At 40.9% G+C, this 26,225-nt stretch overlaps 1 long non-coding RNA gene across 2 annotated transcripts in view; it reads left to right on the top strand.

The window, feature by feature from the left end:
* Nucleotides 1-23,711, top strand: part of LOC140705797 (uncharacterized) — a 59,520-nt gene extending 35,809 nt beyond the window's left edge. For both annotated transcript variants that reach the window (XR_013544048.1, XR_013544047.1), the window contains exon 3: nucleotides 23,270-23,711. This is a non-coding gene — a long non-coding RNA (uncharacterized LOC140705797). The remainder of the gene's footprint in view (nucleotides 1-23,269) is intronic.
* Nucleotides 23,712-26,225: the final 2,514 nt, after the last annotated feature.

The raw sequence follows: 26,225 nt of genomic DNA, 5'->3' as shown, positions 1-26,225 counted from the left end.
GAAGAACATTCCCTTCAACAGGTAAAAATTAATTTTCCACAGTATATTCAGTGTGGCATAGTGAGCAGAGTGACTGATTATGTATTTGTTTGTTTGTTTAAAATATCTTTATCTTTCCTTTCTCCTTAAGGCCCCAACGTGGCTCACATCAGTAAAAGACAATATTGAAAGCTAAAAACAGTGAGTACATTGGACCCTCGACTTACAGACGGCTCGACTTACAGACTTTTCAAGTTACAGACTTCTCTGGCTGCAAAATTTAGGTTCAACTTGCAGCCGGAGAATCGACCTACAGACCAGAAAAAAACCAAAATGGAATAAAAACGGAACAAAAAAGGCCGATTACATATTAATTGGTTTTCAATGCATTGTAGGTCAATGGAGCCTCGACTTACAGATTTTTTGACCTGCAGCCACCACTTCAGTACAGATTAATTCCCTAAGTAGAGGGTCCACTGTATACAAATACTAAAAATAATTGAACAGATACCACATTAAAACCAACAGTAAACAAAAGCAATGGCAAAACCTCATTTGAAGCAGTAAGACACAACCATCCATTTAAAAAAACGACTCAGGCAGCCAGTCTTTCAAGGAAAGCTTTCCTGAAGAGAAAGGTTTTTGCCTACTTGCAGAAGGACAACAAATATGGGGCCAGTCTGACCTCCTGTGGGAAGGTGTTCCAAAGTCTGGAAGCAGCAACAGAGAAATCCCTCTCCTGTGTCCCCATCGGACGCACCTGTGAAGGTGGCGGGACTAAGAGAAAAGTGTCTCTTGATGATCTTAACAACTGAGCTGGCTCCTAATGGGAGATGCAGTATCTGAGATAGCTTGGTCCCAAGCCATTTAGGACTTCATAGGTTAAAACCAGAACTTTGAATTGTGCCTGAAAATAGATTGGCAGTTATTGGATCTGCTGTAGCAGGGTGGTTATGTGACCATTTAGCCATAAAAACTCATGGGGGAGGAGATGGTCCTGGTAAAACCATTTCATAAATATCTTACATGAATTGAAAACTCTGTTAGGGTCACCATAATCATAGGTGACTTCATGACACATAACAACAAATAATTATTTCCCACAAAGTTTAAGAACCTGAGTCTAAATTTTCTAAGCTATTTTAGAGGCACCTTTGTTTATTAGAAAAAAGTCCCCAAATCTATAATCAGGTAATATAATACAGTGGAAATTCTACTTAAAACTTAATCCGTCTCAGAAGATGTTCGTTAGTTGAAACGTTCACAAGTAGAAGCAAAATTTCCCATAGGAATGCATTGAAAACCGATTAATCTATTCTGTCTGTTTTTGGTTTTTATGTAGAGGCGCAGTTTGTATGTTGAAGCATTAGTTCCTATAGGAACTAATCCATCCTCTACCACTAGGGGGAGAATGTTTCTTCTTTTGACCTAAGATGAACTTAGGTCAAAAAAAGGGCAGGAAAGGAGGGGAGGAGGGAACACCTTCAAAAACAAGCACATTTTAAACAAAATCAAGCACCTTTTAGGTTTAAAAAAAGGCAGGAGAACACCTTTTAAACAGAACACTTTTAAAAAACCACAGAATCCAGCAAGCATTATTCCCGCACAGAACTCCTCAAAAAAAGAGAGAGAGTCTAAACTGCATTTTACAGTCTGCCTGCATCAACAGCTGGCACAGCCCCTCACAGAATATTTTCTGATTTTAAGAAAAAAAAGACTGTGGAGTTTAAACAAGGGGAGCGGGGGGGGGGGGGTAGAGACTTTAAACTCCATTTTACAGCCTGCTTGCACCAGCAATCAGCAACCATTATTCCAGCACAGAACTCCTCATCACAAAAAGAGAGCATGAGGGGTGGGGAGAGACTTGAGTCTAAACTCTAATCCATCTCAAAGCATAACTGACGAATAGATCTGGCAGATTGATCTGGCTATATATATATCCAAAAATATGGCTAGGCAATTCCTTTATTATGGCCAAAATGAATTAGATTAGGCATCCTTCAGTCTCGAGAGACTATGGTAACATACTCTGAATGGAGTACTTGGAACAGCGTCTAGTGTGGCTGAGAAGGCCAATTTGAAAGTGACAATCCTTTCCACATTGATGACAAATACAGTCTGTCCCCTGTCCAGCTCCCTGATTTTGCTGCTTCCGGGACTACCTCTTTGCCTCGGCCTGCTGGACAGATGTCTCTTCAAAATGGGAGAGGCCATAATGCATTGCCAGCCTCCAGGCTGAATGCTCAGATGTCAAGATTTCCCATCTCTTGAGGTCCATTCTTATGGCTTTCTATTCTGTCACATTACTTTTCTGTCACATCCCTATTACAGATTACTATTCTGACAGATTATTAATCTATCAGATCCCTATTAGGGATCAGAATGGTTTTGATTTATGTATGATTTACAGTTACAGATATCCTACCTAATTCCAGAGGTGCATAACAATTCAGTTCCAGTTCAATATCTGTGCAGCTTTCGGAATGTTGTTTCAATGAAATGTACAATTATTGAGTCAAGTTGGTTTGAAAGGTTTGGGGTGGTATTTTTTTGGGTAGGGGTATGAGTTGTTATGTTCAGAGCTGGGGAAAGTCAATTTTTGGAGTATAAAAATCACTAAAAGTTAGCTACTTATGTAAAAGTAATTTATATGGATAGTTACAGAAAAGTTGGCTATTTTAGTTCACTTGGGGAAAAAGAATGTGAAGAGTTAACTTTGAAAGGTTTATGTATACTAGTAATCAAATACCGGTACTTCTTTACACTTTAAAATCAAAACAAACAAACTGCCTTATAGAAATAACTTTCCAAGCTGTGCATGAAAGATGGTAGGGTTTCTAAATAATTTTCTTCCCCTCTTACTATAAAAACCCTCTTCCAAGTGCTCTTTTTGATGGACGTCTAGAATCTACATAATATACTCAGCCTGAAACTCTTGAAAGCAATTAGATGGGTAGCCTCCTATTATGCCTCTTTGATCATGTAGATTAGTGAAGATGCCTCGTGGGTATCTTTCCTTCATCTCCCTGCAAGTACAGAATTGTTTGTGAAGACCTACTGTAAACATTTTAGAACTACTGTCTCCCTGCTATTCAAGTTAAGCATGTATGGAGAATTGCTGGTAACCTAGCATTTTTTTAAAATTCTGTTGATTAATTACTGCCACCTATTTTGACCAGTTTGACAATGCATACCAACCTCCTTTTATCTTTTGGCGTTCCCATGTTTGAGAAAGCTCATTGTTGAAACAAATCTCTCAAAAGCAAACTGAGGTTTTGTATTTTGGGATGGATGAATCTGTCACTGTCACAGGTTAATCTGACTTCATTTATAAGTTCCAACTCATTTTCCCTTGTGAAGAAATCTGCAAATGTTGGTAAGATTTAATTTAAAAAAATGAACCAAATAAAACTCCCAGGCATCTCTATGGTCTAAGCTCAGTACCTGCTATAGCTATAAAAGCTGATGTGTGCCTCAGTGAGGGGTATGTAAGGTTGTAATCTGAATTCAGTGCTACTTGCATTAGTTGAAAAAAAGGGATTCAAAACCAAAGCACTTTGAGATCTATGTCCATATGAATGAATCATTTTCACTTTCTCTCATATTTGAATTTTTTAAATTTCAAATTCAGTTTCTGAAGTATTTGTGAAACAATCTCAATCAGTCAACTACCATATTTATAACGTCTTTGGAGCCCCCCCCCCCCCCGGTCTTCCTTTTAGGCTTAACCTAAGTGGATATTGCCTCCTAGGATGCCTCTTAATCTGTTTTGTCTCTTTCTTTCCTTCCTTCCTTCATCCATGGAGCAGTTTTATGGTTCATAGTGGAAGAAATAGGAGAGGAGAATGTTTTGATAGGTGCCAAAATGTATTATAGTTCCAGCTTCTACGTGTCTATATAGAAGTCCCATGGAGGTCAGTATGGCTTCCTCTCAGATTAAGTGGGCAAAGGATTACAACATTAAGGAAGCTGCTGAAACATCTGCTTGGGGATACAAAACAGTTGTTTAGGTACAACTACTGTACCTGCATTCAAACCCCTTATGAAAATATGGCCCTGGCATTGTTAATCTACACTGTGTAGAGAAAGTGTAGTAGATATTTATTCTAATTTAATTAGGGTGGCATAAGATCAGCTGACTGCCATTCAACACAAAGACTTTTAAAAGATCCATTTCCCTCTACATGTTGGATAAACACCTTTCTCTATCTGTTATTTTTTTTTAACTTTCCCTGTGACATAGAATGGGGCCATTAATTACATTTAATTAAAGTTGCTTTTAAGTATCATTCTATTCACTTTCATTAAAGTTTCTGTCATCATAAATACATGCCCACTGAATACCATTTGCACTTGTTGCTGATTACCCCAGTGGACATGTCTATGTATGTGAGTACATTTTTTTAATCAGACAGCTTCAGGACTACTTTAGCCTCTGTCTTAATTTAAATGTTGGAAGAGCATAACAGACTATTTAAGTAAGTGAAAGTTCTCCACTTCCCTTCCTCCAAGCTTTAAAAGCCGGCCTAGCAAGCTTTGCCAGTTCTCAACCTCAAAGGCTGGCAACCTCTCCACTTAAGTGGAGACAGCCTAATCCAAATAGTTGGCTCTCCTTGCAGAAGGCATTCTACTGATCTGTGAATTCGAAACCCTCCTGTCTCCTCTATCAGATCATCTCCTGTTCATTTCCAGTATCTCTCCTCTCCTTTCTTCACCCTTGTTTGGCAGTGGCAAAAGAGCTGAAGAGATCACACGCTGAGTTTCCAGTTCAGTTGCTTCTTGCTTGTTGAAGTAATCCTGATTATACAACCTTCTTTCACTCATGTGTGCTAACTTCCCATGTAGGATATAATGAAAAATGCTGCTCCAACTCCTATCATAGAGCAGATGGCACAGGACTGGCCATTTCTGATGCAAAGCAAAAAGCATTCTGCCTATAGACCACCCCATAGCTCTTAAAACACTCTCTGGGTGGTTTACAATTTAATTATGCTGGCCACACATTTTTCCTCTCCCCAGCAAACTGGGTAATCAGTTTACTGCAGAAGGATGGAAGGCTGAGTGAACCTAGGATTGATCCTGGGTTGTGAGCAGAATTTTGGCTACAGTGCAATTTAATCACTGTGCCACAAGGCTCTTACAGATTGTCTGAATTTGCATAATTCAGAGGCAGAATGTGTACAATTTGTGACATTTTGGCAAATGCTTCAGGCGGACGGGGTCAAGTTCCATGATGCAAGAAATGCACAGTGTCAGAAGTAGCAAGAGCCATGCTGTGGGAGGCTCAGACCAATAGTGCCTTGAAGCCTGGGCTCACAGGGCATGATCATCCTCTGTCTTCTTTCCCGAGCCTCTAGGCCCCCACCTGCATCTTTACATTAGGTTCTGCAAATAAATTTCCATTCAAATAATGCATGGTTGTAAATTGTTCCTATTGTTATCTGGGATATTTGGAGACTGGTCTTGAAATGGTAATTAAAACCTAACTTTACTAAAAGATGTGCTTCTGGTAGAGATGAAGACTGTTAGAACAGTTTTGTTTGTATGTATTGATACACATGCCTGCAACAGAGGACTCTATTTGTGAGTCTGAATCTGAGGACTGTCATGATGCCCCTGCACCACTGATTAGGGTGGGTTCACATTATGACTTGTTCCATAGCTCGTATACATAGCATGGGGTCTGAGGCTTTTAATGTCTCATTCATGGCCAAAACCTTTCATATGATTCATATGTCTGTAATCAGATCTGCATGCATTTTATTTCCCCAAGCGTCACACAATTACATTGTTATCATGTGCCTTCACCAGAAAGGTGAGGTTATATGTCAGATCTCTCCTATGTTCCATACACAACAATCCACATTTTGGGGACACAGTAACTCCGTAAAGTAGACTTGGTTGAGCACATGGCTGGCTTAGGGTGACCTACTTAACTTAATGAGCAGTAAGAATCTGAATCTGGGTTTGGCTTGTGACAGTACATGTATTGTTTGAAATGCATTGGTTTGGTAAGCATGTGATAGGAGGGGTGGATAAGTTACACATGTAATGCACACGTGTTAGAAATTTGTTTGCTCTGTTTCTGCAGTTCCTAACTTGCTTTATTATGTGAGTGTGCTCAAAGAGATGAATAGTCATCAGAACTTGAAACTCAAACAACATCACTTGGAAAGAAATAGCAATGTCAAATTAGGCCAAACTGATATTCTCTCAACAAGTTATGTCAATGAAAATAATAAATGCAAAGTGGCCAAAAAGGAAAAGCAGCAAGAAGTAACATTAGGAGTGGGTCTCTCTCTCAGGAATTAAGATGTGAGTGGATAACAATATTTGTATCTGCTACTGGAATTGCATAAAAGGGGAAGTTTTGGGTGAGTATACTGGAATGCATTTAACCCTGGAATGCAGGTTAATTGGGATGCACAGAATAGTGCTGCAACTGGAAAAGAACTGGGGAATTGCACATCCTGACTCAGCCATGAGACTCACAAGGTGACCTTAGGCCAGCCTTCTTTTCTCAGCTTGGCCTACTTCACAGGGTTATAATTGTGACATCAATGGAGGAGACCCACAGGGCTTTGAGCTAACTGGGAGAAACCAGGATACAGTTGTAACTCATAAATTAATAGAAAATGAGCTCTTGCTCTGGAGTGAATCCAACTGAAGCTGATAGGACATACCTCCAAGTAGACATCCATCGGATTGCACTGTAAAAGATCTGAGAGCTGAATTAAATGAGATGGCTGGCACTTCTAACATCTCCCTCAAAGGAGAACTCCTTTGAAAACAGTATTACAGCCATTATACCAGCAAATTTCATTTCTTGCTGGAGCAAATTCAGTGGGAGCAGGAGTTGCACAAGACCCACCAGGAACTTTAGTAACTATTTTGAACCCCACCCATACTTTAGATACCATCCCGAAAAACCTCTGCTGTTGAAAAGAAAATACAGCCCTGTTGATGTGGACCTTAACTGGTAATCTAGCAGTGAAAATCTGTATCCCTCATTACTGCTTTCCCAACTCAAGCAGTTTCTCCACACATGCTTTTTTAAAAAATGGTTTAATGTTGTTGTTTTTGGATGGTTGGCTTTGATTACTTTACTAAATGTGAGGCTCTTAAATTTTCTTCACCTTGGTTAAATGCATCTACATATCACAACACCTTAAAACGAGGTGGCAGAATAATGTTGCTGATTCATTTACTACTACACTATTAGCTCTGAAGGCTGGCCCTCTTTCTTGTATATTTTATGGCAGCGTTTTCCTAAATTTCTGAGAGCCGAGGCTGAGATGCACTTTTCCTCCTTGAGTTAAGGTTTCAGACACACTTTATTCTTGGATGCAAAATGGTTTACTCTTAAGTCATGCAAACATAGGAAGAGTAAGGGCCAAACAAGGTGTGATATTAAACCAACATGGGCAAGGAGCAAGTCATGGACCAGGTGTACTCTCCATGGTCCCCTTGTCTCTCCCCTTGCAATTCTTTTTTTTTTTAAACTGCCTTAGTTCCCTCTAGGTAATAATGCCCACCAGTCACTTTCTGTTGTGTGGGGTGGGGGTGGGGAGGCCCCTACAGACTTAAATTTGGTAGGGTAGTGGAGAACACAAAAATGACCTCAAATGGCCCTGGGGTGCCATTTAGATTGAAAATATACTTTTTAAAAAAGTAGTTGGAAGGCTGATGTATCCACCAAGGTGTGGTGGTAGTGAGAGTTTAATGTGGCCCCCAGGCCTCTGGAAGTGGCCAAGCACATGTTAACACTTTTTTTGGGAGCTGCCCTGATCATTTTGCTGCCTGAGGTGAAGTAGCAAATGGTTTCCCTCGCTGCTCCTACTTTCTGCCTGTTATTTTGTGCCCATTGTTCAGCTGTATACAAATGAGTTTTTGAAATTCTCTGCCATATTTGTAGGTGAAGTTGACTGCTTAGCCATACTGTAATTTGTCCTCCAATTTCCCTGATGTTTTATTTTCCTGTGAAAGAGTCTTTTCTGCCTCATTCTTGGGTCCTTTAAAATGTCTTACGGCAGTACTTTCTAGCTCATCATAACATCGCAGGGTGCTGTATTTGCTCTCCATTATTCTGTTACACGTTGCATTACCCTGCTGCAGTTTCCTTGACTGACAGAACTTCCTGATCTGAAAAAGGCCTGTGGGAGGAACCACATTATTACACCTCTCCTCAGGGTTTGGTTAACCTTTGGGAAGTTTAGGAGCGGGTTGTTGGCTGCCATGGATATGAAATGTTCAATGGAAAACGAGATATGCAGCAACACATATCATCAGCCATCTCATAGATAAGGACAAGAACCTTGTGAACCGTCTATAAAACTTCCTCCTCCTTTGAGGTTCTTTTTGAAAGGATTTTCTCTTCTATCAAATAGATTGAGAAAGATTGAAATTCTCATGGAAGAAGCTTCTGGCACAACAAGTGCATAGCTCTCAAATCTGTTCAAATTATTTTAGCGCTAGAGGCAAAAAAATCCCAGCTTTTCCCATCTAAATGATGAACATAATATGACAGATGATTAAACATTTGTTATCCTTCCAAGACACCTAAAATCAACCGTTTGGTGACTGCCTCACTTTGCCTAATATCTGAGTTTGCCCTGGATCTTTCATACTATGAAGCTTCAATTTTGTTCCCCCCTTCTTGTCCTTTTAAAAAATAACAATAGCAGCAGTTGCTGATGGGAAGTGGATAGTAATTAAAATAATCAGAGCAAGCATGGAGAAGGAATGTAATCCATTCCTTTCCCTGCTGTAGTTTTGAGGGAATTCCATCCTCTGAAACTTGCATATACCATACATGGTGGTGGAAAAACTCATTGGCTGAAATCTTGTTGCCTGGCATATTAAGTCACAGTAGAGTAGGCCCATTGAATCAGTGGGCATTTGGAGAGTCTACTCTTCCATTAAGTTCCATTGATTCAAATGTGTTGTGTGTTTAGTCGTTTAGTCGTGTCCGACTCTTCGTGACCCCATGGACCAGAGCACGCCAGGCCCTCCTGTCTTCTACTGCCTCCCGGAGTTGTGTCAGGTTCATGTTGGTTGCTTCGCAGACACTGTCCAGCCATCTCATCCTCGGTCGTCCCCTTCTCCTCTTGCCATCACACTTTCCCAACATCAGGGTCTTTTCCAGGGAGTCTTTTCTTCTCATTAGATGGCCAAAGTACTGGAGCCTCAGCTTCAGGATCTGTCCTTCCAGTGAGCACTCAGGGTTGATTTCCTTTAGAACTGATAGGTTTGTTCTCCTTGCAGTCCAGGGGATTCTCAAGAGCCTCCTCCAGCACCACAATTCAAAGGCATCAATTCTTCGGCGGTCTGCTTTCTTTATGGTCCAGCTCTCACTTCCATACATCACGACAGGAAAAACCATAGCTTTGACTATTCGGACTTTTGTTGGCAAGGTGATGTCTCTGCTTTTCAAGATGCTGTCCAGATTTGTCATCGCTTTCCTCCCAAGAAGAAGGCGCCTTTTAATTTCAGGGCTGCTGTCTCCATCTGCAGTGATCATGGAGCCCAGGAAGATAAAATTTGACACTGCCTCCATATCTTCCCCTTCTATTTCCCAGGAGGTGATGGGACCAGTGGCCATGATCTTAGTTTTTTTGATGTTGAGCTTCAGACCGTTTTTTGCACTCTCCTCTTTCACTCTCATTACAAGGTTCTTTAATTCCTCCTCACTTTCTGCCATCAGAGTGGTATCATCTGCATATCGGAGGTTGTTGATATTTCTTCCGGCAATCTTAATTCCGGCTTGGGTTTCTTCCAGTCCAGCCTTCCGCATGGTGTATTCTGCATATAAGTTAAATAAGCTGGGGGACAATATACAGCCTTGCCGTACTCCTTTCCCAATTTTGAACCACTCAGTTGTTCCATGACCAGTTCTAACTGTTGCTTCCTGTCCCACATATAGGTTTCTCAGGAGACAGATAAAGTGGTCAGGCACTCCCATTTCTTTAAGAACTTGCCATAGTTTGCTGTGGTCCACACAGTCAAAGGCTTTCGCATAGTCAATGAAGCAGAAGTAGATATTTTTCTGGAACTCTCTGGCTTTCTCCATAATCCAGCGCAAGTTAGCAATTTGGTCTCGAGTTCCTCTGCCTCTTCGGAATCCAGCTTGTACTTCTGGGAGTTCTCGGTCCACATACTGCTGAAGCCTACCTTGTAGGATTTTGAGCATAACCTTGCTAGCGTGCGAAATGAGTGCAATTGTACGGTAGTTGGAGCATTCTTTGGCACTGCCTTTCTTTGGGATTGGGATGTAGACTGATCTTTTCCAATCCTCTGGCCACTGTTGAGTTTTCCAAACTCGCTGGCATATTGAATGTAGCACCTTAACAGCATCATCTTTCAAGATTTTAAATAGTTCAACTGGAATGCCATCACCTCCACTGGCCTTGTTGTTAGCCAGGCTTTCTAAGGCCCACTTGACTTCGCTCTCCAGGATGTCTGGCTCAAGGTCAGCAACTACATTGTCTGGGTTGTCCGGGATATCCACATCTTTCTGATATAATTCCTCTGTGTATTCTTGCCACCTCTTCTTGACGTCTTCTGCTTCTGTTAGGTCCCTCCCATTTTTGTCTTTTATCATGTTCATCTTTGCGCAAAATGTTCCTCTAATATGTCCAATTTTCCTGAACAGATCTCTGGTCTTTCCTTTTCTGTTATCTTCCTCTATTTCTTTGCATTGTTCATTTAAGAAGGCCCTCTTGTCTCTCCTTGCTATTCTTTGGAAGTCTGAATTCAAGTTTCTGTAACTTTCCCTATCTCCCTTGCATTTTGCTTCCCTTCTCCTCTCTGCTATTTCTAAGGCCTCGTTGGACAGCCACTTTGCTTTCTTGCATTTCCTTTTCTTTGGGATGGTTTTCGTTGCTGCCTCCTGGACAATGTTACGAGCCTCTATCCAAAGTTCTTCAGGCACTCTGTCCACCAAATCTAGTTCCTTAAATCTGTTCTTGATTCAAATAGGCCTATACAAGTTGTAAGTTAATAAGTTAAAGTAAGTCACAACTACATTAGGCTGAAATGAATCAATGGAACTTACATAGGAGTTAACTCACCCAATCCTCACTGATTCAGTGGCCCTGCTCTAGGGCAATGTAATATGTCAAGTAGCAGGATTTCAGCCATACTTTTGGGTGGATGCAGCTGGAAAAAAGCACATGGATGGATGGACTGATCTTGCAGTGTTCCTTTTGTGTTCTTAAATACTGTGGAAATTCTAGGGACCAATGTGCATAGCTTTGACCTTCTTTTGCTCTGAATTTGAATTTGTAGAGGACATTCTGTCTCACCATGATGTTTATGGGGCACTACAGCATTTTCTGTAGAGTGATGCTTGGCAGTGGTGCGTGATGTTTGAAATGGACTGCTTCACGTTGAACGTACTTCAGACTGAGCTGATGAAATATGTCAGCCCCAGATGAAATACATATAATTGACCGTATGCCATCAAGTCATATGACATAGCTTTAAGATGAACTCTGTCATGCTCACCCATCCAAACATCTTCTGCTCTCTTCAGCAACTCTCCCCATTTTTATCTACTGGAACTTGTTTCTAAATGTTCACAATCTCTACATCAGCCTCCAGTTGTCCTGGGTATGCTGGCTTGGAGCGGCACGAATTGAAGTATAAATCTGAAGGCTGCAGGTGGGTATATCTGATGCAGAAGGAGCCAACCATTGCACTTTCTCTACACCATTCACACAATCTACCACTTCCTTGCTCCAATTGAAATGGACCATAAGTATATCCAGTGGATTTAGGTATACTCATCCCCAGCTATTTATCCCGTGTTTCCCCTTTTCTATGTTCTATTGTCTCAGCTCTTATCAAAACTGAAATTGTAATAACTCTCAAGGCAGGGACCTTGGAAAAGGGTGGAGTTTGAAAAAATCATTTTATTGGATGGCAACTCCATAATCCCCCAGCCAGTGCAGTCAACAGGCTAGGCTGGCGGGTTTGCAGAATTAAAAATGAAAAAAGGAACTTTTCCAAGTTCTGGATATAAGGTGCTGCTATGACACTGTACATACTTGGTACCTGATGAAGAGGTTTAATCAACAGAAGTGTTTTTTAAATGCCTCCCAAGTTAATAGAAATTCTGATATTTCAAAATTTGATAAAAATATGCTGGATCAAAGCCACAACCTATGAAGCATTTTGACAATGACTTTTCACATCTCTTCTTCAAGATGAACATTTTACAATGTTTTCCAGGACTTTTAAGTCCCCCCGCCACTAATGTCTATGTGCTTGTGGCATTTTTTTTCTGAGTATAATGAAGTAGAATTTTATATGAACTCTGAGTTCATGGAATCTGCACTTTTCCATATGCTTTTGCATTCCCTCCACCCCAATCCCCTATATGAAACTGAAACTTTGAAAGTATGGTTAGAGAGAAACCATCTTTTTGTTCAGAGAACATTTTACCACAAACATATGTTCCCAAGAGTTTGGACTTTCTGAGGATATCCTCCCTTTCTTCCTCGTCAACTGTTCTTCCTCCCTCCCTCCCTCCCTCCTCTTTTTTCTTTTCTTTCTTTCTTTCTGCAAAGTTTAATGTGTGTTCATGTGATTTCATAATACCTTCTCTTTCAAAGAACAGTGTATTGCACCATGCTGAAAACTATCCTGCTTCCCTAAAGGGAAGCTCTTTTGAATATATCAAAATGACCCTTAACCCTTGAAGAGTTGTGCTGATCTGAGAAATCGTTGTGATATTTGTTATACAAGCATGGTGATGCTCCCTGAAAATGATTAATTTTGCTAAGAATTTGAGGTGATGTGGTAGAAAAATATAGGGGGAGGTGGAGTCTGTGGTCTTCCAGTTTGAGTTGGACTCCAGTTTCCACCAGCCCCGGTTAGCATTGTCAGTTAGTCATGGGAGTTGCCATCCACCAATGTATGTTTCTTTCTCTTTCTCTGTTTTTCCAAATGAATGGTATACTCTACTAACCTAGAATCATGGTGTTTCCTCCTGAGTTTGTCTATACAAATGTCATACTTTCTTATTATCCTACCATTTATAAAAGAGAAAGATATATAGTGGCTCAGGAAAACATGTAGTGTTTTGAAAATATTGTGAATGAGCATGGTAACAGAATTTCTGTGCCACCCACTGCAAGTGGAAAGTGGGCTCAAAATCAGAAGATGTCTACAGTAGGAGGTTTATTTTTTTATTTTAGTGTTGGAATTGTAATCCCATCCAACTGGAGGGCATTGGGTCAAGGAAAGCTAATGTACAGGAAAGGGATAACTTGATACTATAGCCTTTCAGCCTAACAGCGTTCCGTGTCTAGTTGCGCTGGCCACGTCACAACGGAAACTGTCTTCAGACAAACGCTGGCTCTACGGCTTGGAAATGGGGATGAGCACTGCCCCCTAGAGTCAGACACGACTGGACTACATGTCAAGGGGAACCTTTACCTTTTTATAGCCTTTCACGGTGAGAAGATTCATTAGAATGGTGATTGCTAATCTCTTGATCATTTGTATTTTAGAGTAAAAATAGGTGATATACATTCATCATTTGGAGGGTGGATTTGGGGAGGATTGGCAGAGGTGCTCCCCCAAATGGTCAAATATGTTTCTCATAGCTAATGGTGTTTTTCACCTGAACAGTCTACATTTAGCATCATTTGCTTTATGATTGGTCAGTGGAAAGTACACAGGGGCCTAATTTACCCATTGGATTCCAGAGACATAATATGAGGAAATCCTGTTGTGGAAGATAAAATGTGTCAATCTGTAATAAATCCTACTCTTTTCCAGTTTAGTCAGAGCTGAATATTGTGTCCAGCTGTGGGCTCAGCAGTTTAAGAAAGGTATTGACAGAATGAAGTACTGTATGTCCAGAGGAGGGCAACTGAGATGATAAGAACTTTGGAAAATAATCCTTGTGAAAAATGTTTGAGGAACTGGGTACAGGTAGCCTGGCGAAAACTGAAAGATGATATAATGGCTCTCTTCAAATATCTGAAGGGCTGTTACATGGCAGATGAATCAAGTTTAATTTTTGTGGCTTCTGAGGGCAGGACCCAAAGTAATGCATTCAAAGAAGATCTCAGCTATACATTAAGGCGATATTCCAGATAATAAGAACTGTACGATAGTAGAATGGACTGCTTGGAAGGTAGTAGAAAGATATTATTTTTAAAGGAACAGTTGGATGTCCATCAGTCATAGGTCCTTTAGCTGTGGATTTCTTGCTTTGAAGGCAACTGTAAGGCCATTTTCAGCCCTACAGTTCTATAATTCTATGGTTCTGTGATGTGCATTGCATCTTGTCTGATTCTAACTGGAAAGCATCCAGATTCTAAAAGAACTATATACTTTTCTGGTTCTGTAAGAATTGTGAATATATATATTAAAATAATGGGAACATGGGAAATAATGAAAAAAAGAGAGGACTATTAGCCGCTGTCCTTGAGAGGAGTTTGTTACATCCAGATTCCCAAGTTTCCCCTACAAATGCTCCTACCTACCAGTTCTCCCTCATCTCAATGTAGTTTGGATTTAAACCTCAGCCCAGGAAATGATCAAATATTTGGGAAGTGGACATGGGTATGTCCCTCCATATTCACTAGATTTAGAAGGGAAGCACCAGGTTGTCATTTTGATGTGTGTAAATACTAAATGTTAGATAGATAAATACTTTTGTGAAGGAAGACTTGATGTCTTGATTTCAAACAGGTTTCATTGAAACTGGAGCCTCGTGTAAGAATCTGTTTTTAAACACGAGCTGTGGATGAGAAAATTGCCCTTTCTGTCTCCAGAATCAATGCAGTAATAGAAATGGCCCAAGACATTTGGCTGCCTAAGGTGAAGGACCCAACATGTGCAGAACTTAACTGACTGTGTCAGCACAATCAATGAGACAGAAACTTCTACCGCACTTAAGCTGAGACTACACATTGCAGACAACCCCCTTTAAACTGCAGGTTGCCTGCAATTGGGACAAAAAATGCTCTTGTCACATGCTGTACTTTTTTTATAATGCATCACAAATGCAGCAGTAGGCTCCCCCCCCCCCCCGCCAATGCCCTGGGTAAGAACACCACTAGCCAGCTAGCACTGGCTTCCTGGCAAAGTTGCTTTTGTCTAGGAAGTCAGCTGTAGCAGCAACATTTTCTCCACACGTGGATCAAGCTGCCCCCTACCTCTGCAGAGCTTGCTTGTCTGGTGGGTGATGGGATAGCATCAGCAGCAATCTCTCCAGTCTTCAAAGATGCCACTCTGACCATCCACCTACCCATTGGACATGCATGTCCTTCAGAAGAGGAAGGGCTCTCTTATCTGGCTGAAGACTGACTTTGCTTTAAAATGCCACCTAGTGCATGCTATATTAAAGTACAGTAAAGGGTGCAACATATGATGCAACAAAAGTTGCTTTTCATTGACAACCAGTTTGAGGCAAATGTGTAGTTCTGGCTTTGAACACTACAGTAGGGGGCAGAGGCAGACCTTCTGACATGCACAACTCTGTCCTTTGAGATGCTGAAATGTTTGAGAGTTTACACACCAGGTCACACGAGGGTCACTGTTCACCAGTTATGTCGGCATTTTTTTCCTGGTCACATGACACAGAATCAAGGCTGAGACACTTTCCCAGATAGTGGTGTAATTAGGGAACATTTCCCCATCACTAGGAGGGTTGTGTTATTTTATTTATTTATTTATTTATTTATTGGACTTATATACCGCCCCATAGCGCTACAAACACTCTCCGGGCGGTTTACAATTTAATTATACAGGCTACACATTGCCCCACCAGCAAGCTGGGTACTCATTTTACCGACCTCGGAAGGATGGAAGGCTGAGTCAACCTTGAGCCGGCTACCTGGGATTTTGTAGCTTTGTTGTGTTACTAGGATTGTCTGTGTGAATGACCTGCCCTGCTTCTTTTCAGAATTGAAGCAAGGATGGTGGCTGCCATTACTGCAGTGCACACATTACTTTTTTTTTTTTTAAATTGTGCCCAATACATCAATACATTGGTAAAAGTGTATCACCAGGGGGCCGCTGTCATTACATTACTGGTGAGTAATAATTTTTTTCTTTCCTGTAAGAAGATACATCGGAATGTTGGTATGCCAGTGTCACAGGGTGTGTGTGTGTGATCACTAGCACTGCTGTGCGGATATGCCATTGTGTGCAATGCATTTCTGCAGGAACAGCCACTGCAATAGAGGGACACTTTTCTGAGCAGAAACCCCTTCCTAATCAATATGCAAGACTACCACCCCCGCCCCACGTGGTGTTCCATTGAGACAGGAAAGAAAGGGGCTGGAAACGGTAGCTGTGAGTGCACAGGGGAGGAGGAAAGCTGTGTGGAGTGGAGAGCAGTCAAGTGCGCTTGTGCAGTCACACACCTTAGCGGGAGACTTGTTTCTGATATATTAATGTATATATAAAATGATTAAAATAGGAAATTGGTGTTGCTAAAGGTTCTTGGGACATTTGTTCTGGGATATAAACTATGTGATCATGATTCAGTACGACAGAGGTGTGGAAAATATCAGAAGAACTAGAAAACATTTCCCTTGTGTGATCAGGGCCTGAGTGTCAGTAAATATAAATAAATAAATAAATAAATAAATAAATAAATAAATAAATAAATAAATAAATAAATAAATAAATAAATAAATAAACAAACAAATAAATAAATAAACAAACAAACAAACAAACAAATAAATAATTTATTTCTATGTGGGTTTGTTTAATAATATATATATAAAATAAACCCACATAGAAATAAATAATATTCTCTCTTGATACATATATGAAAGGATAATCATCCAGTCATAGGAAACTTTAAGAACGTTTACTTAAAAACATATTGAAGAATAAACTAACTACAATCAAACATTTGACTTGGTATAGATTTTGGGTTGTGCTTGAGAGACTCCTTAAAACAATTTTGTAACATGCACTTATCAGACAGTCCGGACATCTTCTTTAGTAGCATAATAAAAGCAGCCCCTAGCAGCACAGTCCTAACTGAAAATGTAAGGTATCAACAGATAAGGCTCACTAACTGACACTTTTCCATATATCTGACAGTTGGCCCTCTAAGCACCTGTTGGCTAACACTAGACATAATTTGATCGGTTACCCATGTTCTCTTATGCAAATGATCTACAGTGGGGCCTCAACTTATGAACGTCCCTGCTTATGACCCTTTCGAGTTATGACCAGCTCCGGCTGCAAAATTTTGCTTCTACTTGCGACTGGAGCTTCCACTTAGGAACAGAAAAAGGCAGGGGAAAAGGCGAGAAATTCAAATTTCTAACTGTAGGTGGTGACAAAGCCTCCTACAGTAGCTCTTTTGCCCCAGCAGTTAGAGAGAGTGTGTTGGAGGAGGCTTGGGACTGCCTCCTTCTGCTTCTGAGTGAGCATGTGTGTGTGTGTGTGTGTGTGTGTGTTTGCAGGGAGGCTTCCAGCTGCCTGGTAAGATAAGGTGCTGTTTTCTGCTGTTTAAAAACTGTTCTGGGTGTTTTTGCAGCATGGTTTTGAGCTGGGGGGTGTTATGTTTCTGTGCTGTGCTGGGTCTTGGGGGGGTTGTTTGTTTTTTGTCCCCCCCCCATTTCCAATGGGATGGGTCTTGGGGTTTTTGGTGCTTTTTAGAGTGTTTTTTTCCATTTCCGATGGGTCTTATGGGTTGGTTTGTTCTTTGGCTTTCCCCCATTTCTGATGGGTCTTGGGGGGTTTGGTTGCTTTTAGGGTTTCCCCCCATTTCCGATGGGTCTTGGGGGTTTGTTTGGTTTTTGGCTTTCCCCCATTTCCAATGGATCTTGGGGGGGTTGATTGTTTTTATGCTTCCCCCCATTTCCGATGGGTCTTGGGGGGGTTGGTTGCTTTTGGGGGTTTCCTCCCATTTCCGATTGGTCTTACATTTTTTGTTTATTTGTTGGCTTTCCCCCCATTTCTGATGGGTCTTGGGGGTTTGTTTTTTGGCTTTCCTCCATTTCCTATGGGTCTGGTGGGGTTGGTTGCTTTTTGGGGGTTTCCCCCATTTCTGATGGGTCCTGGGGTGTTTGTTTTTTGGCTTCCCCCATTTCCGATGGGTCTTGGGGGGTTTGGTTGAAACCCCCTTCCTTCAGCCCTGCAGTATCTGAATCTTGACTCTAGTGCTTGGCTAGGCTAATCTGGAATACTTAGGTGACAAATAGTTTGGGGTGTCAATGTTTTGAAAAGCTAAAGAACTCCTGTATGTAGCATTATGACATTGTGAGGTCTCTAGTCTTACCAATTGTCTTCTTGCCTCTGTAATACATATGGAGCCAATGCTTGCAAAATGAAGGATTAAATCCCATTAATAGCCCCAACTGGAGTAGAGCCACTGAATTAAATGCTGAATGGTAAATCTATCCTTGTGTAACTTACTACTTCAGTAGGTTGGCTGTAGCTGGTACTTGCAATTGGATCCATGTCTGAAGGTCCTCCTGTTGTTTCATAGCCTGGACTTGATTTTAGTGAATATGTCAACAGTTGAACACTAGAGTGATAAAGCATGCCTCTTACATCTACATAGCCTATCTATTCACCTTTTTTGCAGTCATTCCCAGGCCTAGAAAGAGAACACTTCCATAAAGGGGAGGGAAGGAAGGAAGGAAGTGAGTTCAGATTTCCAGAATGAGATCCCATTGACCACAGAGGTGCCTTGAGTGCTCACACCGACACACATCCTCTTGATGGTTTTGATTCAAAGATCTGCATATTTAAGGGGAACTGAAGCATATGGTTTTCCAATTCCACTTCTTAATATTTTGGTCTCTGGTGAATCCACTTACAAAAGCTTTCTTCCTCTTGCTGGAGTCCCACAAATGAAAGGCTTTTCATTCTCTGATTGCAGGTTGGCTTGCCAAGAAACAAATTCACACTGGAGAACATCACTTTAATTTATTTATGGGACACAGATGTCATATAAGTTAGTCCTCTTCTCAGGCTTTTTTGGAAAGCATCAGGCTGACCCAGCCCAGCAGAGTTCAAATGGCAGAGGCAACCTTGGCCAGGAAGCAAAGCCAACAGTCACTGCAACCCCTTGAACCAAAACATTCCTTGGGTGCCTGAATTTCCCTATAATTTGTTCAGATTCCCTTTTTGTCAATGAAGCTAGCAGTGGATAACTGGCTTAGTGCAGTCAAACAAAACAACTGCTCTATTCATTCAGTAATTAGAGGATAGCAGTAATGCATGCTTTATGGTTTCCGTTCTTCATTCTTTCCTTGCTTTGAAAGTCTTTGGAGACAAATGCTGGGATGTTTGGTAAAAGGCAGATTGTTGTTGAAAAATATCCTGTCCTTTAAAAACACACACACACACACACACACACACACACACACACACACCCTCTTTAGTGTTGCTAATATACTCTGTTCTACAAGTATACATAGCAGAAAAAGATCAGTCAAGGGGAAAAAAAATCAAATCTACAACTATTGTGCATATGAACTCTTGCTTTTCCATGCTTAAATTAAGCTCTCATCCTTTTTTATCATCAACACATGTCCTAATCTAGAATAAAACTATGAATATTTTAAATGTAAATAATTCTGAGTGAAGCTAAGTTGTACCATTCTTGCACTATAAATGCATGAGAGAGCACCAAAATAAAGCAACAAAATGGAACGGGTGAGCTGATTTCCTATAGTATCTATAATATCTACTTAGAAGTAAGTTCCACTGAGTTCAGTTAGATTTCCTACCAAGTAAGAACAAACCTGTACATTACAGAATATCCATCATTAGATTGTTCTGTAAGTGGCAGAAGTGTATTAAATCAAAAACTTTTCATGTCTCCTGTAGTTTGCAAAATAGTGTGGAAATACAATGAGAAGGAACCTCCTCAATAGCTTGCTTTGCTTTATGCTCCCAGACTTTGGGATGCACAGCCCCATGAAGTGAGGTTGGCTCCCTCCATCTTCCCCTTCTATCCTCAAGCAAAAACCTTTCTTTTCAGGCAGGCTTTCAAGCAGTATGGGTGTGTGTACATGTTCCAGTAGTGTGATAGTTATTGAACTTAGAGATTTAATTTTTTAAAAAAATATTTTTAATGTGTATTATAGTTTTACGGCATTTTAGAATGTGTGATTGTCGAATAGTTTTTATTGTTGTGACCTCCTTTGAGTCACCTATGACATATAACTAACATGCATGAGTAAGCGACTGAGTGAATGAATGATTAATGGATAATTGGTCAACAAAAGTTAAGCACCTGGTTCATGTGTGAGCATGTTCATGAAGGCTGCCGGAATCACATCCCTGGTACTGGCAAATTTCAGCTTCTAATGATAGGCTATCTGTGGTGCATCGCTTGGCCCTGTTTGAGCCACCTGCATTTAGGTTTTCTCATGGGGTGATAAGAATAATTGATATGATTTGTGGCTGAAGAGTGGAGGATTTGGCTTTTCCCGGACTGTAACTACTACAGTGGTGCCTCGCTTAATGAGGATAATCTGTTCCAGCGAAATCGCTGTAGAATGAAATCCTTGTTAAGCAAAATAAAAAAGCCCATTGAAATGCATTGAAAACCCTTCAATGCATTCCAATGGGCTGAAAACTCACCATCCAGCGAAGATCCTCCATAGGGGTGGCCATTTTCGCTGCCTGTAAAGCGAGGAATCTGTCCTAGAAAATGGCGGGGGCCATTTTGTACACCCAACAGCCATTTTGAAACCCAATGATCAGTTGTTTTTAGATCATTGTAATGCAAAAAACGGTTCCTGAGGCAGGGAACCGATCATCGTGAAGCGGATTTTTCCCATTTAAACCATCGTTTTGTGATCTTTGTTGTGATCGCAAAAACCTAATCGTCAAGCGATTTCCTCATTAAGCGAGGCAATCGTTAAGCGAGGCACCACTGTACTGGTGTCACCTGCATTTTTCAGCGTTGACATGAAATTGCTGAAAGAGACTGTCCAGAGCTGAACGCAGGCGGAAGCTCTGAAAGGGTCTTGGGGGATGATGAGGATGAATAAACTGGAGCACAATGTAATGCTGGAGATACTTTGTTCTTTCCTTTGTCTGAAGCACATTAGCAGGGACAAAAAACAGAGGTTTCTCAGCTGCTCACTTATTCATTACCTTTATATCTTGTCCATTCTCTAGTGGGCTCAATGTGGTGCATATGGCTTTCCTCCATCTTACTTTATCTTTGCAATGAACTGGTGAGCTAGATTTGGCTAAGAGAAACAATTGGCGAGCCTCAGGTCACCAACACCCAGTGACCTTAGTGGCTCAATAGAGATTTCAACTTGGATCTCTCAGTCCAAGAATATGCCATCTCTTCCTGCTGCCTGGCCACTGTTTGCTTTCATTTGCTTACTTTTTCATCAGTATCTGGAGGGAGAAAAGTCCACACACATATCCCACACACAGGTTGACGGATGTTTAAGCTAGCTGGAGAAAAAGAAAGAGAAAAACATAATTTGCATTCAAATCTATAGCATAAAATTGTGGAACACTTATCATAGCAAAGAGAAGAACCCAGTGGGCAGGCTAATAAGTAAGCCAACCATCCTTCAGAAAGCAATAATGAATATATGGAGAAAACCATTTGTAAATTCAAGGTGGCATTGTTAAATGATCTGTCTCCATAGTCACAGAAGAGTGGACTTGAATATTACATTATTTATTTTCTTAATAGAAAATACCTGCTGTGAGGTAAATAGGGTTGAATGAGTTCCAAATTCAATTAAATCTTACTGGAACAAAATGTATCATGAAGATATGGGGTATCACCCCATTTCTCTGTGGGATGCTTTAGCCCTCTGTTACAATGAGTATTAGTGGTCCCATGCATCATAAACCAATTTCCTTTTTTAAGAGAAGAAGAATACAATTATATAACAATAGCATTTTTGGCATGGTGCTCACTTGAAGTTTGATATAAGTCTCAGTTGAAACATTAAACTTTGTGTGAATTGAGAATTGTGGAAATTCTACCGAGTCAGGCTTTTATTTAATTCAATCCAACTTAACTCTGTGGCTCACAGGTTACAGACTTTCCCCTTTTTTCCCTGCTTCCATTGCCTGCCCACTCCTTCCTGCCAGTTTTGCACCACTCTTCCTAACTGTAGGCTGGTGGTAAAGGTTTTCTCTTGGCTTCCTCTTTTCCAGTTCAATTTCTCCTTCACCCGCTGCTTTCTTTGTTCTTTAGTTTTCAGCATATTGGCTGCTCTATTGTACTTCTTTTAGTGAAACTACCTCCAACTCAGTCTGATAAATACAGACTTTCTTCACCTGAAGCACTGTGAGGTTTTTTCTCAGCCTCTTCCCCACCTCCCACCCCAGTTTCTAGCTTTGCTTCCCCATTTATTAGTTTCTTTCTTTCTTTCTCAGATTATTGCCCATACTGCCCCTTTTCTTCAGTTTTTTTTCCTCTGGACTTACTGTTCCCTTTCATCATATCTGTTCGGAGTCCTCTCTGAAACTTCACATAAGATTTTCATTGAAACCCAAATGGCAGTTTCTGTTCCATTATTGAAACTAGGCTGCTTTGTTTTGTGAGCAGTTAGTATCTTTGTGAACATTCCACGGTGATGTCTTCTTCTCTGGCAGCCAATGCCAGAGGCCACACAAGCATAGATGTTTCTCCATCGGATTTAAAGAAGGGCAATACAGTGGTGCATTGCTTAACGATTGCCCCGCATTATGACAAAATCGCTGTACGACGATCTTTTTGCAATCACAATTGCAATCACAAAACAATAGTCTAGGGTTTTTTCGCTTTGCGATGATCGGTTCCCTGCTTCGGGAACCGATCCTTCACAAAACGATGTTTTTTTAACAGCTGACCGGCGGTTTCAAAATGGCCACCAGGTGCTTAAAATGGATCCCCCGCTGTGTTTAGGGACGGATTCTTCGCTATACAGGCAGCGAAAATGGCTGCCGTATGGAGGTTCTTCGCTGGACGGTGAGTTTTTACCCCATTGGAATGCATTCAACGGGTTTCAATGCGTTTCAGTGGGGTTTTTAATGTCATTTTATGATGTTTTCGCTTAACGCCAATTTTCCTGGAACAGATTATCATCGTTAAGCGAGGCACCACTGTATATCGTTCGTACATGATAGGGACATATATTACTAAAGCTGCTATTTTCATTTCCAACCAGAGTTTGAAAAGCCCCTTTAAAGAGAGTAATGTCAATTACTTTTTAAATTATGTTTAAAATATAATTGTTAACTCATTGAGAGTGTTGGAAAAGTAATTTATTTCCTTCCTTATTTCTTTGGTCATTGCTTTTAATTATTTTCCATTGCTTATCACGCTTAGGGATGATAAGAAAATGGCACAGACTTGAAAGCCTCCTGCCAAAATGGCACTGAAAATCCTTAGAATGCCATTTGAAAGTGACTTTGAACAACAATTAGAAAGTGGTATTGAAGATAATGATGCAACTCACTGAAGAAGATGCCCGTTTGCATGAGGGACACAGAGAACGGAGGTATTTCTTGGATGTCCTAGACTTCTCTTTACCTGCTCTGACCTGTGCTGACCTTCCTTCGGCCATGATGTTGTTAGGGCTGCTGATGTCACTTCCTTTCCTTCTTTGACAGAAGTCAAGAGACCTTTTGCCTTTGTCCTCAAGAAGTGAAGGGGCAGCCATGGCTTCCTGCCTCTCCACTTCCCTGCATCGCATAGAAATAGAATTCTTTTCATCTTTCTTATTGTAATATATTTCTTTAATAAACAGTAGTTTTCTTGTTTCCCTAGAGTAAGATGTGTGGGTGTGATTTCTTTCCAAAGAGGGAAGTGTGCTCTGCTCACCATTGTGATTTTCAGGGGATGAATCCACAAGTTAATTTGGCTGCTGCTTGGCATGGCCTGCTCTCCTAACAAATGACACTCATTACACAAATAAAGGAACTTTGTTCCCACTCGTTTGGTTATTTTTGAACTGTAGCTTTGTTCCACACTCATTTCATTCATCTCTTTCTCTCTCTCTCTCAAAAGATCCAAGATAAATGCCAACATAGGAGATGCTACAGGCTGTCCTCTCTAGCAGGAATGACAGGAAACCAAGCTGTACAGGATGTATCGGGCCCCTGTTAATAAGCATCATGTGCTGAAGTCCTCAAAAAGCCAGACAGTTTATTTTCTACAAATATGCTCCAAATGGTTTTTGTCTGAAAGCCACTAAGATGATTAGAAGGCCGATGAGTGTCCTGCAGACAACAGCACAATATATTACTATGTCAAAGAGTCATCCAAAATGTTAGCAACAGCTTTCTCAGCCTTCTCCTTGTTCCAAGACTAGACAGAATCTAACTGCCACCATTCATCCCATCAGCTTCCATCTGTTTCATTTTTATTTCTTTTTTTTTTAACAGGATGCATCCTCTCTGACAGGATAATCAGTGTGTGAGGAAGAGCTGTCCAAAGCCATCATTTCCCCACCCATTTTCTGAAAGACATTAATTAGTTCTGAAATCACTTGTGAAATAGTATTTGTGTACTAAAGTCTACATTGTAATTTAAAAGACCATTGATTACTATTTACACTTACATCTTCTTGTTTTGCTCTTGATCTCCAGTTCCATAACACAGTTGTGCAGAATGGCTTGCATTTAAAATAATCCAGGCTCTTCAAACGATTGAGACTACAATCCCATGTCCATTTTGTTACAAATAGGCTCCATTCAACTAAGTGAGGCTGAGTTAGGTCTAGGATTGCATTATTAAGGCATGAACTGAAGGGTCAAAGTACACACTATTTTAAGTGTGCATTGTCAAAAGCTGTGCTCAATGCTGTCTCCTTTTGTTCTTGCTTCCCTTTCTTTTTGTTTTGAGAAAAAACAAACGACACTGTCCTCCAAATCAGATCAAAACTAGAGGATATAGGGGTTAACATTTCATCCCCATGCTGTTCTCCCCATTGAAAATCTCTTCTCCTTGCTGCTACAGTGTCTCCTGAGGTTATTGCATATTACAGATAGTCTCTTTGAAAGTGGGGAAACAGCCAGTGGGTTTGTTTCTGGTTTTCAGTTAAAACAAGACACGGGAAGTAAAAGCATACAGTTTTCTGTGAGATCTACTGTAGATCAAGGTCATACACACCACTTTCATCCTTGCAAAGGAAGTGGCCAGCATGGCACACTATTAAAAAAGGATGTTTGGGATCAGACATTACAATATAGTTAGCGTGTCATTAGATGTGTTGCTGTTGTAAGACAGAAAAGTAGTTTCTTTATCCTAGCGTGAGGTTCTGCAGCTCAGTGATTTGCACATTGGCTCACTTTTCTTTTGTGATTGGTCACCAGGATGAAAACCCGGGTTTCCTCTGCATGTCTGATTGTGCAAATACAACAGTTTTGAAGGAGTGCCTTTCTGGAGGGAAAACGTCGATTGCTTTCTAAGTGGGAAACAGCATTTCTTCCAGTCCTGTTCCAAGGCTGATCGTTGGACACATTAGGAAATCATATTAGAAAAGAAGCAAGAAACAAAAGTTAAGCAATGTCCCTCCAATACAGGCAAGTAATACAAATGAAACAGGTCTACTCTGGGTCTCAGCACTAGGGCCTGGTGTTGCAATCTTTACATCACCTGACTGGCAGTATAAACAGTGTCTTTGAAACATAGAGCTCAGTCAGCTAGGGCTAAAGTCAGAAGAGAAGGCCAGCAGCATAGGCTAGAGCCCAATTGTCAAGAGTTTGAGACCACCACCTCGTACCTTAAATCAGTCGTTCTCAACCTTGTGTGAACCAGGTGTTCCTGGACTGCAATTCCCAGAAGCCTTCACCACCAACTGTGTTGCCCAGGGTTTCTGGGAGTTGCAGTCCAAGGACACCTGGATTACCCAGCATTGTGAACCACTGCCTTACAGGGAAAAGAAGAGCTAATTATCCCTAAACCAGGTTTGAGAACTCCCTCCTACCAAACCACTGCCCCTGCCTCATTGCAATGAAACAGTGCAAAAGCCATCAGTATTTTTTTAAAATGCAAGATAGTAGTATGTGAGGGGCAGTGGGTGTGAGGGACCATGTGTGTCTGTATGTGGGCCTGTGTTCCTGTGTATACACTGTGCCCAGCAGTGGAGTGGCTCTACTCGCCTTGAGCTATTGCATGACCCATTAATCAGCATATGGTACACAATGTGCTTTCCTAAAATCAGTTTGTCCCTCTGTCTGAAAAAAGTTCACTATCCCCATCCTATACAGGTTGAGCTGGATGCTCTAAATATTTTCAAACCTGGCATGGGTGTATATGTGGCTTCAAGCCAAAAAAATTG

This window comes from Pogona vitticeps, chromosome 3 (assembly GCF_051106095.1).
Source record: "Pogona vitticeps strain Pit_001003342236 chromosome 3, PviZW2.1, whole genome shotgun sequence".
NCBI lineage: Eukaryota > Metazoa > Chordata > Lepidosauria > Squamata > Agamidae > Pogona > Pogona vitticeps.
This window is presented reverse-complemented; position numbering and strand designations above follow the sequence as displayed.